The 15,427-nt window shown below is 33.1% G+C and overlaps 1 protein-coding gene across 1 annotated transcript in view; it reads left to right on the forward strand.

Moving 5' to 3' along the window:
• LOC133330669 (esterase B1) overlaps window positions 1-15,427 on the forward strand; it is a 305,478-nt gene that overhangs the window by 173,750 nt on the left and 116,301 nt on the right. The window lies entirely within an intron of this gene.

Raw genomic sequence — 15,427 nt, forward strand, 5'->3', positions numbered from 1 at the left:
ATATCCTCTTAATAATTTGGTGTAAAACTGGAGGGGGTTTGTTGTTACTGTTATTGTTGTTATGTTAAAATGGCGACAGATGAAATTATAGTCAATTGTCACTAAAGCAAGCAAATATTCATAACGACAACAACAGCAGCAACAATAATGAAGGCAAAGCGCCTGTCAGTAAAATTACACAATGGGTTATTGTGGATGTAAAAAAGTTATCGCAGAAAATGTTAATAAAGCAGCTGCAGTCATTCTGTTTGCAACACCAATTTGAAAATTTTCAAAAATTAATATCCAAGAATGTTTGGTTTTCAAAAATGGATATATCGGCTTGATGCTCCGGTTAACATTTTCCAACCAAAGTGACTGTTTTTTTAACTTTCTGTGATATTTGTGAGCAAAACACAACATTTAGAGGTCCATGTTTTGGTATAGCCCCCATATAATGGTACCGACCTATATTATGCATTTTAAATATCGTAGCCGCATTTTCCAACCGAAGGACAGTAATATGGCATTCGAAATAACTACAATTTAAATATGGTGATCGCGATTGGTAGAAAATTTTCAATGCTACATTTTTTGACATAGCCCCCATATAAAGGTCAAAAACAATTGTCTATATGCTGGAAACCTAGATCCTAGACAACATTTCCCAACCAGACCGAGTATATGTTCGTGAGAATAAAATATTCTAGAAGACAAGTACATATTTTAGTGAAGTCTCTATTAAAAGGTCCCGATCAATTTCGTGTACAGAATTTCTGCGGATACCCTGAAGGTCTTTCAAGCGTTTTCAAATGAAATGAGAAAACGCAAGAAAAGCCTTTTCTATTGAAAGAACTGAGGAATTCCATCTATTTTAACGCGGTATTAGAGAAATTTTTCTTTATACAGAAGTATTCTATATGCTCAATACCTTCATCTGGTATTGTATTATAAGAATACACATACAATTTCTATAGGAGATCAGTAAGATATTAATGTATTTATCAATATAAAGTAATAATGTTTCGATTTATTTATTTTTGTTAAACAATTTTCTGATATGGTGATCGTGATTGGTAGAAAATTTTCAATGCTACATTTTTTGACATAGCCCCCATATAAAGATCACAAACAATTTTCTGTATGCTGGAAACCTAGATCCTAGACAACACTTCCCAACCAGACCGAGTATATGTTCGTGAGAATAAAATATTCTGGACTACAAGTCCATATTTTAGTGAAGTCTCTTAAAGAGTCCCGACCAATTTCGTGTACAGAATTTCTGCGGATACCCTGAAGGTCTCATTTCATTTGAAAACGCGAGAAAAGCCTTTTCTAGTGAAAGAACTGAGGAATTCCATCTATTTTAACGCGGTATTAGAGAAATTTTTCTTTATACAGAAGTATTCTATATGCTCAATACCTTTATCAGGTATTGTATTATTTGAATACACATACATTTTCTATAGGAGATCAGTATGATATTAATGTATTTATCAATATAAAGTTATAATCTTTCGATTTATTTATTTTTGTTAAACAATTTTCTGAAATCAAATCCCATGGTGCATGTTGAACAATGTCGCTTATACAGAATAAAGTCATAATTACACAATTAGGGCTTTGCAAATCGATGCATATAGCGATGGGGGTTTATGTATGTTTGTATATATTTCAATACACCAACGTAGGAGAAATACGAGCAAATAACCAACAACTATAAGCAGGAAAATGGAAATTTTTCTATGGACAGGCGAAACATTAGCAATTTTTGTATATTGCTCATGGAAAATATAATATTGTGAATTATTTTTACATAGTGTATACACGTCCTTTGTGTTGAGACACGCTTTATATGCATTTAGAAAATATATATGTTGTTATTTTATATGTAATATTTTTGTTCGATACTTTTGATTTCTATAGAACCACCCATATCCATTATATCGTCATTAAGTTCCAATTTGCCCTGACTATGAAGTGGTCATGTGAAAGTGCCATAGGATCAGGCATATAAAGCTGACAATCTTTCAATTATGCTGTCAAAATAATTTTCATATGCAAAATTGACATTTCACAGATTATTGGCAATACAAAGTCAAATGAAATTTAAATTGGAAATAGAGAATAGAGGTTTAGCTAGAATTGTTGTGGTGTGCTGTAGTGCTGGGAATACAAAAATATCAATACAAACGTATTACGTATAATATTGACGTTCAATTGTAGGCAATTTGTATAAGAAATAATTTTTGACCTTATTTTAACCATAACAACAAAACGGAAGTCGTTCAAAGAAAATAATAATAGGAAGTTGTTTAACCAGATACCTCTTTAATATTGCCTTAATTTATACAAAAATAAAATCAACTTTATGAAATTTCATATTTTGGATAACATTGCCTAATATACACAGATTTTAATTAAAATATTGTTCCGCATTTCCAACACCGCACTTTCATACTCGTATGCATATATATTTATATTATCATTATAACTGCTCTTTGAAGCAGCTATGTCGAAAACAAGAACAACAAACAAAAAGACTGAACTATGGCGAAAGTGATTGTTTTTTTCTGGTTTACATTTTTTGCTTTAGCAAATCAATACTTGTACGAGACAAGTGTATGTTCAAACTTACTTCGCTAACTCTCTTCTGAACTCATTGATACGTTTAAGTGCATTGACATACTTTCATTAACAAGCACCTCCTAACAACGGAACCTGAACAAGTCAGCAGCAACAGCCATCTACGAAGAGGCACAGTAGCAGACATCGTCACACACTCATACATGTTTATACGAGAAAACAAGCTCACACAGGCACACCCACATTCCACACACTGACTTTCATATGTGCTACTTCAATCAATGGCAGAGAACCGTGTATTCTACACCAGGATACACATAACTCACCTTTCACATCATAACACAACAACAATGCTTCTTGTTTGCGTGTAGTATCCGGCATTTTTTTACTCCAAGCAGGTAACATTTATGAGTTTTTGTTTATTAGAGCGTATAGCTTAACATGTGTGGACAAGGAGTTGCACGGGGTTACAAGCACTTCCCAGTCGATTTAAATGACAATAACGATATAAAGGATCGTAAAAAAAATCCACGCATATTCCCCGATTGTCAAACAGTATATTCGCTAAAACCAAATGTTAATCCTCAGAAAAGAAAAATATTCCTAAAAACGGAAGCATAATGCCCTTGATGACATGTTCTTTACAAATCAACATATTGGCTTTGAAGAAAATCATTAAAACTCAAATCTTTAAAAAATAACCCAGATCGAGCTTGTAAAATTATAAACCGCTTCTAGTCCATAAAAATATTCGGGGAAAATATCTAAAAATTTCTCGATAAAATATTATTAAACCAGCAAGGAAAGCTCAAAAGTCGGATTCTTTTGGTACCATTTGTATGAAATCGATTTTGTATCAATTAGTAAACCTTTATACAAAAATCGGACAAAGCTATATATGGGAGCTATATCTAAATCTGAACCTGAATCCACAAAACGTTGAATACATGAACCTATTTCAATACGCCGTGCAAAATTTTGTATCAATCGGACAATCCTTGGGATTTTTGTGGACAATTTAAATAAAATCGGACGAAAATATATGTGGGAGCTATATCTGTGAAATCTGCGCTATTTCTTAAAAATTCACCCAAAGCCAAAACATTTAAGACATTAATCAAATTCTCTCATCGTTAAGAAAATACTTTAAAAATCAACGCTTATAATACTGATAGTCCTTCTAGTTACATTTAGAAATATATTTTAAATATATAACACTAATAGTCCCTCAAAAAATAGTAATCGCACTATCAGAGACGTAAGACTTAATTTTTAAAGAAATATTTTTTTCTAATTACTATAAGCTTTGCTAAATCTCAAATGAATACAGCCCTATGTAGATGAATGAGTACCTCTCATTTATTTAACAACGGCAACAGCAAAATAGTTGCATCCATCTTTAAACTAACCAGCCAGAAAGTATGAGTGGCATCATCAACATCATCATTATTTTCCCTTTTTTCATGGTTGCATTCATAAGCGATGATGGGGGTAAATAATAGGGTGGTTCCTATATATAAAATTGATTAAATTAAGAATATAAGTTTATTTTTAATTTGAAGAAGCAACAGAGTATTACAATTCTATATTCCCAATATTCTAAAGTCTTAATAATCCAAATTATGACATACTTTCCTTTACTACATCCCACTAAATATAAATAGACCAGATGAATGTGTATTGCTGATCTACTATAGAAGCCATACCTGTTACAGCAGCTAGCGTTGTTGTTGCTGCTACACTTTAATGATGTGGGTTTGATTGTTGTTGGTTATACATTTCATTGTTTTTCTGTGGGTTTTCACGATCCCATTGAAAACCACGAAACTGTAAAAAAGCTGCGTCCCTGTGCTTTGATTATAAATTTGCAATTTAAACAGCCTGGCCATTATCAATTATGTTGCAAACATTGTGTTGGCCGTAACTATGTTTACATATTGTTTTTGTTGTTATTATGTTTTAATTAAAGTTAGAACAAGCCAAAGATGACCATAACGTTGGCATGCATGAAGGGTAACTGTGTTAAGGATTTATTAACAACATGGATACATATGTACATTCCAATGGGAATGTGTTGTTATACTGGTGAATTCAGTAATTAAGATATTTTATGGAAAATCGATAGATTTTATTATAACTAGAAAATTGAAATTGATTCCGAATGAAAAGAGAGGTATTTATTGATAAACTTTGGCCATGAACTAGAAAATGCTGAGATTCTGTCCTACTTTTTGAAAATTGGCATTCCTAACAAAGCCATTTTCAATTGGAAACGAAATGCAAATACATGTAGATAACATACAGCTCCTAAAGCATTTATCCTAAATTTAGTTTCTTTCTCTATTTGTTTCGAAAACAATTACATTTGCCTAGCTCAGATAGTTTTCAAATGCCACAAAGTTACTGTGTGGCAGGTACTAAACATAACCAACAAATAAAAATAAAAATGACAATTGTAATTGTTTATAATGCCATTTAAAGTTGCATTTCATTCAAAGTTCCGTTGTCATTCATTTTTTTGTCTCCTCGTTGTTTTTTGGAACATTCAAAGCCCCTGAATCTCGCAGAAGTAGTCGCAGCAGCACTGACAAAAGTAGTAGCAAAGTAGGGACAGATCTAAAGGAATAAGGGACATTTGTTGCACTCTTTTTTTCTTTTTGTTTCGTTATTCTATTTTAGAGCAAACATATCAGCATTCATGTTCGCTCGTTCGTTCGCTTATGTCCTTTTCATAGTTTTCTGTTAAAAAAAATAATAATTTACGTTTTTGTATGTTCTTTATTGTACATGCCTGTGTTGTCTGTATGTCTCCCCAATTGTCCTCTCTCTTCTGAGCCGTTCCTTGTTTCGCAGATACCTTGTGAATGTAAAGCGAACGATGGATGGATGCTACACGCTTAACAATTACATATTGTGTGTCATAATTTGAGCAATTACATGTCACTGTGACATGTTCTTGCCATAAACAATATTGTTATTGTTGTTGCTGTTGCTGTTTCAGTTGTTGTGACTGTTGTTTGCTTCAGTGTTTCTTTGTTCGTTTTTTCCTTGTTTCGCTTGCTGTCCATCTTCTTTTTTCCAACTCGCTTTTGTTGCTCGTCCTTGCATTGTTTTGACACAATAACAACATGTTGTTGTTGCTGCTGCTGTTGCTACTTTTGTGATTGCTGTTGCAGCTGTTGGTCGTTCCGTTGTTGCTATTGCAAGTTATCTGAATAAGTAATAAAAAAAGTAGACGTAACAAATCTAGGAGGGATATTTAGTTTGGCAACAAAAGTAACAACAACTACAACAACTGTGGTGTGAACCAAGTATACAGCCACTGGATGTGGCAATAAGTACTTCTAATGGTCAATATACTGCCGTCAGAATGCCAGAAAATGTCAAGTGGAATGGTAAAGACCCATGTCGCAGCAGTTTATCTATATTATAAAAACTCAATAAAACACTCTGACTTTTCATTTTGATTTACTCTGTCCAAAACTATGCTGAATCGAATCATCCAATCCTCAATTATAGAACAATGGTTAGTATGGAAATGATATAAATATAGAAATATAGAGTTATTGTTGTATTTTTTGTTCAGATCAACACATAATTTAATATTAAAAACAATTTATATTTCATATAAATAATGTCACATAAAATATTGCAATATTGCTTAATACAAAAAGAGTGGATCTCAATATTTTGTAGAAAATGTCTTCAAATCCCCTGCCATTATATTGAGAGCACGAAAAAGCATTTAACTAAATTCTTAAATAAATTATTTAATTTGAAAAATGTATGTAAAATTGTTTATTTTCTGAAAGATTTACTTGGGATCCCTTTTTTTGTTGAATTTACTTGTCGTCAATGCCAACCAGCTCGGAAAGTACTTCGTGCAAATTCATGTTTAGATTCTCTTCCAAGGAAATTGAGTTAGGTCATTAAAACACTAAGTCATATGGAAATTTATTTTTATTGCCACACTCTAAATAACTAAAATTTTTCACACCAAACAAACTCAGTTTCGCTTTTTGTAAACATTAACAATTCAATTAACAAATGCTGTTGTAGTTGCGCCTTTAACAATAGTAACAACATTTGTTGTTGAGTTTTTTATTGCTATCATTTACCACCATCTACAATCATTCTCTTGAGTCTACACACTCACACACATACTCATATATGTATATATGCCATTTAAAGAAGACAAATGTATGTGTGTGTAACTATTTTGTACACAATATATATGTTCATGTGTGTGTGTGTACTAAAATATATTATATCTGTATATGTGTAACGGGGTGTAGTTTTTGTTGCTGTTGTTGTTGCAAAAAAGTGTAAAGCATTAGATTATTGTTCAACATGTTTAGATATTGTTTAAAATATTTCTCTTTGGATTATTGTTCTGTACGCAATAGAAATACGTACGGATATACACACCCAAACATATGTGAAAGGATGGAGCTTACATGCAGCTCTAGAGCATATAGAACAAAAACAGAATTTGTAATTTTTTCGTTTTTTTTTTTTTTTTTTTTTTTTTTTTTTGAAAATAATTTTTTTTACCAACAATTTGTTACTGGTGGCTGCTGCTGCCATAGATCTTTATGATGTTTATGTGTTGAAAAATAGAACGGAAACCGGATATACTAGTCACACATACAAACACACATTTATTTTCTTGCAATTTGCTTAAAATAAAAAAAGTATTTTAGCTTTGACATAGTTTGGTCATGTTGAAAAAGAGAAATAATGTAACAATGCTATGCATTTGAAAGTTATTTTCAAAATCGTATTGACATACTTGGTGAGGTATGAGCAACAATAATAATGGCCATACACATTCATCATACGTTACATGGTCAACATTTAAAATGGGAGTTGTTTTGGAAAAAAATTATATAATCAGAAGCAGCAACAAAAACATCATAACATAATTTTTTTTCATTTGTTCTAAAAGGCGAAAATGTGAATACTTAATGCTGACATAGGATTAAGTTATTTTGTCGAAACCTCGAAAGCCAAAATTTTAAGGGATTTTAGAGAGCACTATATTTAAATCGTTAATCACTCATCAACCAACTCAACCCCAACAACTCAACTCAACCCCAACAAAAGACCAACACGATGTGAATACCGTACACGCTATCCCCAATCCAGAAAAATTTGAGGGATTTCAACTTACTTTAGTTCAATGGGGTATTTGTAAAACTAAAAAAAGTTAGTGTCTATAAAGATTATTACCTAAAAAGACACACCGGATTTGTGGCCTTCCCCTTCTATTGCGTGAACCATTACTTTGCTCGCTTTTATTTGCATTTCATCCATTCACACAACATGGTCTAGCCAACTTAGTCGCTGCATCTCGATATTTCAGACTGTGTCAACGTCCGAGAACAGATGGTATAGCTCATGGTTCATTCGATGGTGATATTCACCGTCGTAACAAACTAACAGGCTTTACATGTTTTATAAAAATTTTCCATGGTTCCAGATCTGGCTAAAATTGTGTTTCCATTATTACGTAGAAAGAAATACACACACATATATGCATGTATGTATAAAGGATAAATCACAAATTATTATTATTTGTTAAAAGAACGTCTATTTCTTACTCTGCCCCAGGGAATAAATTTCATCTCGTACAACATTGTAACCATAAATTTAGCTAAGAATGAAACATATGCGCTTGTATCTGTCAGCCATAAACAATAAAATCCCAATTTACCCCTTAACATCGTAGAAGCGCTACTTGAGGGAGTGAGTGGCGGCAATGACATGTCTCATTCTCATGGATAATGTTTTCTTAGCCTGAACTCAGAAAGATATTTGCATGTAGTGGTAATCATTTATTTTGAAACAAACACATTTTGGCATGTCATTATGATATGCTTGGTAAGGGTTAGGCAGTTAGTGGAAGTTGTTATTAATATCGACGCAAAAGAAAAATGTAAAGACATAAGAACTTTATAACCATTTCGGGAAATACAAAGTTATTTGAATTCCCCGTTTTCCTTTTGTTCTATTTATTCAACATTGCTGAAAGTAAAATAGCCAATTAATTTTCTTTTAAAAATAACAGTACCAGTACTTCTGGTATTTTTTGTACATATGTATGTGTGTGTGCTCTTGTTATACTCCCTGGAGAACAACCTCTTCCATGTTAGTTACACGAGCTTGCTAGTTTTGCGTACAAGTAAAATTATAGCTTTGAGATAACCCTAAGCAACATGGTGCATGGAATTGCTGGATACATGGTAGCCAATGAGCGACCATCGTGACGCATTGGGGCCAAGAATGGTGGTTTTTTGTGACATTGTATTTCCATATTGAATTCACATTTCACTAGACTAACACTCACACAGGCACACAGCGTACACCCGAACAAAGTACCATGTTTTCAGTTGCATGTGTTTCTACATTCTCTGGTTATTGTCATTGCTTCGGTGTTCCATTTTTTTTTTCGTTGGGTCACATTTTCTTCGCTGGCCATTATGCGGGTCTGATGATACCGTTGTCATAAATAGTTTTGCACCATGCTTGGCTTTTAACAAGAACTCTCGGGCTTCGTTGTCGTTGTCATGGTGGTTGTGTGCTTAAATTATCCACAATCTTTGCGTAGGTTCTTTGCAAGGAAAATTAAGGGTGAGCAATGAATTTGTGTTATGCTGCAAGCAGGATATTATGCAATATTTTGAAGATAATTTTATTTAATAAATATTCAAAACTAGTTCAGGAATATTTTGTCAATGGGCTTGATACTACAATTTTTCTAATGGGCTTGATACTACTCATACGACAGTTTTCGTTTTGAGCAGGGAATAAATGTACTAGCGCTTTCATCGGGACTTTTGAATATCGTCCTTATTACCGATATTTCGCTATAAACTTTTTCGACCGTATATGCGAGAATACCCCTACATGAAAATATTGCACAAGAAAATCTGGAGATTTCAATTTTATATGCAGAGTATAAATATTATTGTCCATAAAATGTAAACATGAGAATATAAATCTATAAGAACCCAATAAGGAAAGTTCAAAAGTCTTACGGTGCCAACTATATGATACCCTTCACCACTTGGTGTACATACAAGAGATGATCATACATACAATTTATTTTTGATAGAACAGACATACTATCTTTAAAGGATCATCGACATTAAATCGAACTAAATTAAATTTGTGATACACAATTTATATCAACCGATGACATGCTTATCATTCTAAAATCTATGCAAAATGTCATAACATTTTGTGCAACGAAAGAAATGTAGGGGCTTTGGAATATAAACTCGGACGAAAATATATACGGAAGCTATATCTTAATCTGAACCGATTTTCAAGAATCTTAGCACACATCATTCTAGTGCTGTGCCAAATTTTGTACCAATCGATTTACATAAAATCGAACGAAAATATATATGGGAGGCCGGAACACATACCTAGATCGACTCAGCCAGTCGAGATATAACCGTATACTAAGAGGTGGATCTAGGGCTAATAATTCGCGGCGTTGGAAAATCTTTTGACCAAACAAAGCTATAATATCCATACAATATAGTTGTAAGGTATAAATATATAATTTCACACATTTTAAAAGAAACTGTTTTTTCGACTAGATCAAATCATACGCTTAACTAACAATGCTTAAAAATATTCCCCACATGTCCAGTTAATACCGAAATGGAACATTGAATATTCACAGCGCCGCAGTAGTAGTAGCTTCCTTCTGTGGATGCATTTGAATCTGCATCTGCAGTACAACACACATTTACAAACTTTATGTAGCTACTTTACACACAAACATAGACCGCATCTCGTTATCTTTCTTCGGTGGTATTTAGTTGCTGCTTGTTGCCATCTAAGTGGGTGGCTGAAAAAGCCAAACAAAAAACAACAATTCACAAAAAATTAACAAAAAAATACCTTGTACTACAGCTGTAGTTGAAATTTTACATAGCAATGGAAATATATAAAAAAAATGTCATCCACCCTCCCAAAACAGAAGGTTACAAAAATTGTTGTTTTCTTTTCGATTACCTCACTAAGGTTGTACCTGCCATGACAAGAAATTATTTAGCAGAGCGAATGTATTGAATCTAATTTTCCGCTGATTTTAGTTTCGTTATTGCATATTATGGTCCCAGTTCCTGAAGTGGCCATGTTCAAGTAGGAATTCAATCGACCGCACACTCCCAAAGAGGAGACTGTGGCCCACTTGAAAGGTGCGCACTTAGAAAGTACTCAAATTGGATAGTGGTCGGAATGGAAGTAGCCCAGCTGCCATTCGGAGACATCTTTAAGTGTGCGTTTCTGGCTTTGTGGGTGTACGGCTGCACTCGTGTGTTTGTGTGTGTGTGTGTGTGGCTGAGGTTATAGCTTAGATTCAATGGACACTCTAAAGATTTTAATGTAATTTAAATTGCTTTGGGTTACAGCTACCTTATGCATCTTGCTCCCACTACTCTCTGTGTGTTGGTTGTGGTTGTGATTTTTCTAATGCTTTCTCAGGTTACTTGGTATTTTTTTTCACAAAAATTTGAATTCTGTTCGAAAATACCTTTAAATTCTTGTTTCGTTGTGTGTTAGAGTTTGTTTACCTATTGCTCCGGTTTGGATACCGGTGCTTAGGTGGGTTGTTATTATTGTTGTCGCTGGTCATGTTTTTTCCAAGTTTTTGTATGCAGTTTGAAATATATTCGTTTTTGCTAATGCGTGACTATCGTAAAATGTTTTGGGGTTTCTGCAAGTTTTATGTGGCATTAAAATGCAATTACTTTTAGTCCAAATAGAATAACCACAAAAACCAGGAAATTGATTTACCACAATAAATTGGAATTTCCTTAAAGGTAATATCAGTAAGGAATATCCACTATGGATGCATAATTATGTAGAGTAGTATTTTTGTAAATAGTACAAATCCCTAAATAGTAAGAATAATCAAGAATATAAATCTTAAATTTTGATAGATTTATCTGTAAGGAAAATTGGTAGATATTAGCTGCCTGCTATTGTAAAATGATTCTGTTTAAATAGATCTATGCACAATTTCAATTGATAAATCTCGTTCATCTCTTCGTCTGTGTATTTATGTTTGTAAGTCGGAATTAAGCACGATGTTACGATTCCGGTCGTGGACACAATAATTTAGTTTTAAAATTTTTAATAACATTTGTGTATTCTGCATATTTTAATATTGTTATTTAGCCCTAACTTTTTAATTCTGATTTAAGAAGCCTTCAGAAGAAGTTAAAAAATCCCATAATTTGACACAGCCCGTATACAAAAGTCCCGTCCCCTTTTAATTACTTTGAAGTTCTTAACCGCATTTTTAACCGGTCTGCACATAAGATTTAGAAAAGCTAACAGTCCTTCTTAAATAGAGGTCTTTGGTTTATGGACTTGAAGGTCTAAGTCGAACAAAACCCGTATATAAGAGGAGATATAACCTATTCTGGAGATTTTTAAATTTGGGAGTAAATGTCTTTAAACCTATTTATATCACCAACCATGTAAAAAATTCCTCATCACTCAAACTAACAATGTATCTTACTTAAACTAAGTACAACAAAAATGTCAAAACTAAACAAGCAAAAGTCGTCAACAAATGTCCAGACCAAAATAAGGAACAAAGAACCGGAAAGATTTAACGGAAAGCATAACAGATCGTTGTTGTGCAGAATCCTTAGAAGACGATGATACTATGATCAAATGAATAATTTATAATTTCTCAAAATTCCAAAACCTCAAAGCTAAAAGTAAGTATCATCGTCGTTATCACCATCATCGCAAGCAACATTGTCTGGCAACTGAGGAGGCTGTGTGGCGAGTTCAATTTTAGTATCTCTAAAGTAGACAATTGTTAGCGTGTTTTTCATCTCTTGAACTTTGGCTGTTAAATTTGATTGTCTGTGTGTCTATGTAAAGGATACAAAATTTGGTATAAACACAAAGAAAGAAATGGACGTGTGTGAGTGTGTGTGAATTGGTGCATTTGAATAGGGTTGTGTTAACAGATAGCGGTCAGTGAATTAAAAACAATTTTATTGTAAACCGGAGAAGTTGACAGTTTATACAAGAGAAGTGGTTGATCTCCAATATGATAGGTACCAATAATATTGTTTAGTCTTACCAGAAAATTGTTCTTGAAGTTCCTATTACTTTGGATTAAAATAAGAAAATCGTAGGAAAATCTATTTACCCAAAATATTGTCATATTATAGGGCAAATACCTTTCTTTGTTATAGAATCTGCAAACTTATTTAAAAACATAGTTCGAGTGATTTTAAAACATTATTTTCTAGTAAAATTTTCACATACAACATTTCATATTTTTAAAAATGCAAATAAATTTCAAAATATATGAACTTTTCACCTTTCATATGACACAACATTTATTATAATACGCCAAGTAGTTCCAAAGTTATGGCACAAGCTTAAAATTTTACTTGTTCACCACTTCAGTCTACAGCATCAATAGATGGCGCTGCCGCCATGAGGACGGTGCGGAAAATCAAGGTATTTGTAACAATTGAAAAATCGTTTAAATACTACTGTTTTTAAGGGTATTATAGATTTGTGTGACCTCTCGACGATATGACGATCAGGAACAATAATGGGTCTTTACGTGGTAATCGGCCAATATTTAGCGGCTAAAATAGACCAAGACTTTTGTGTGAAAATGGGAAATTTTGCAGTCTATGGAGTCTATATTTACAACAGTGTATTTTAAGGTATATGCAAGAGAAGAGGTTGAGCTCCAAATTGACAAAAATTATATTGTTATATGTACTCGGTTGCGGGAGTTATACGTAATTACATATAGATGACAATTTTTTGAATGAAATGGGCCCAAATCTTATTTTTTCTAATCACTTTAAAGGCTACAATTATAAGCTAAACAACACAAAGTTTCCACAGAGAAGGCAATCGGACCTGGTCATTGGAATCACTGTTTCGGCTCTTTAATAACAATCGGTCAGTATATAGCGGGTCAAATGAACATTACTACTGTGAGAAACATTTAATAATTGCATTATATGGCGTAAATCTTCACTCCGGAAAATATGACCCAGCAACGTTACCAGTCTAAGAAATAATAGCTCTTGACCTTTAATCTAAAATCAATTATATTGATGGAAGTGATCGGATTTGGAAGGAATCTTAAAATATTTTCAAAGATCTACATATTTTAGTATCACACTAGAGAGTGTGGGCAGAATCTGCATGTAGATCCGCAGAATATTAGAGTTCAGTGGTAGTTGTGTAGGGTATCATATGTTCGGTCCATTCCGACTATACTGCTCCGCTCACTGTCTTTTTTCTACTGATTTAAAAATAATGTATTACTTTCTTTTAATAATTCGACTAAATTCAAATCTCCATACATTGACTTCAAGCTGTCAGGTTAGACTGTGTTGATCTTTGTACTAGTGGTAGTGGTATTATAAATGATGTTCTATGTTGTGTTGTGGTTATTGCGGTCTCGTAACTTTTATTCTATGCACACAGCAATACATGTGTGTGTGTGTGTGTGTGCGTGCGGTTATGGTATATGTGTATATTTCAATGCGTGTTTGTGTGTATGCATGCGGAGAAGCCTTGATGTAAGTTTGTTTTGTGGTCGACACTAAAAGCTTAAATGCAAGAGTTTCGTTTTGTCTTTGGTTTAAGCCAACTATATTGCCTTCCGCACTCCCTATATTTTCCCACGACGTCACCATTACCAACCAGTATTGGCTTCTTTATCATTATCGTCGTTTTTTTCTTCACATCTACCATGGTTCCTTTTGTTGTGAATACACTCCCTAGTCTCTAGAACAAACAGCAACAACTACATTACCAAAAAAAAAAAGAAAAAAAAAATACTGCACAAGAATTTGTTTAAAGTCTCTGGAAATAAAAACGTATTCAAAGTTTTCATTTCTTGGGTGTGAAAAGGGACAATTCGCCTTGGTTATTTTATTTTTCGTTTTCTGGAATAAAAGGGGAAAAAAGAATACATAATACAAAAGATGGCAAAAGTTGTATGAAAAATCTCTCCTTTGAGAATACAATCGTCAGCAACAGACACTTTTCCCACTGCGCTTTCGCTATGGCTTGGATGATGGTAGTTCGTTATTGTTGTTGGGAACTTATATTAAATTACATAGCTTAATTGGCCAAAAGCCAATAGAAAAAAGTTTCGATAGGAATTTGGTATACTTGTATTAGTGGAAAATGCCAAATTAGGAGACACCACCAAAATTATGATATATGATTTTTTTACATTTCATATCCAAAAAAAAGAAGCCCCAACAAAATTTAATGCAAATTCTATTCATGTGAAAATTCGTCGAGAAATACGTAGCCCATAGCACATTGATCGTTATCGTTATGCAAAAGGGGCAAATAAAATATGTCAGTAATATATTCTGTGTTATCTGAGCCATCGTCTACGATAGTAATACATTCAAAACATTGGTAAGACTCTGTCGTAATTAGTTTTTTTCCTCAGATTTTATTTAGATTATGCTCAAAAGAAACAACGTCTGTCTAATTGCACATGAGATCAGTATAAGTTCATTCTAGAATCGATTTTTTTTTTTTTAATATAAAAATGGAGTTTGTCTACAATTGATTCACCACCAACAAAGTGTGGGCATGGACTAAAAGATTCGATCTCCGGATTAAATGTTGGTTAGGTAAAAATATAACTCCCCTAGAGAAACTTACCAACATTCACCAATGAAAGAATAATGCCCTCCGTTTCATTTCATTGAGAAGCTGACCATTTTTTATAATCTGCTTCTTAAATGGATTTATGGCCTCAAAAGCAAAATCGTTTATCAATTCAATTAATTTTTAACTTGCAATAATTAATAAAAGAAGT

Source organism: Musca vetustissima, unplaced genomic scaffold (genome assembly GCF_032173495.1).
Source record: "Musca vetustissima isolate MV318-11 ecotype Yass unplaced genomic scaffold, APGP_CSIRO_Mvet_v1 utg2684, whole genome shotgun sequence".
Classification (NCBI taxonomy): Eukaryota; Metazoa; Arthropoda; class Insecta; order Diptera; family Muscidae; genus Musca; species Musca vetustissima.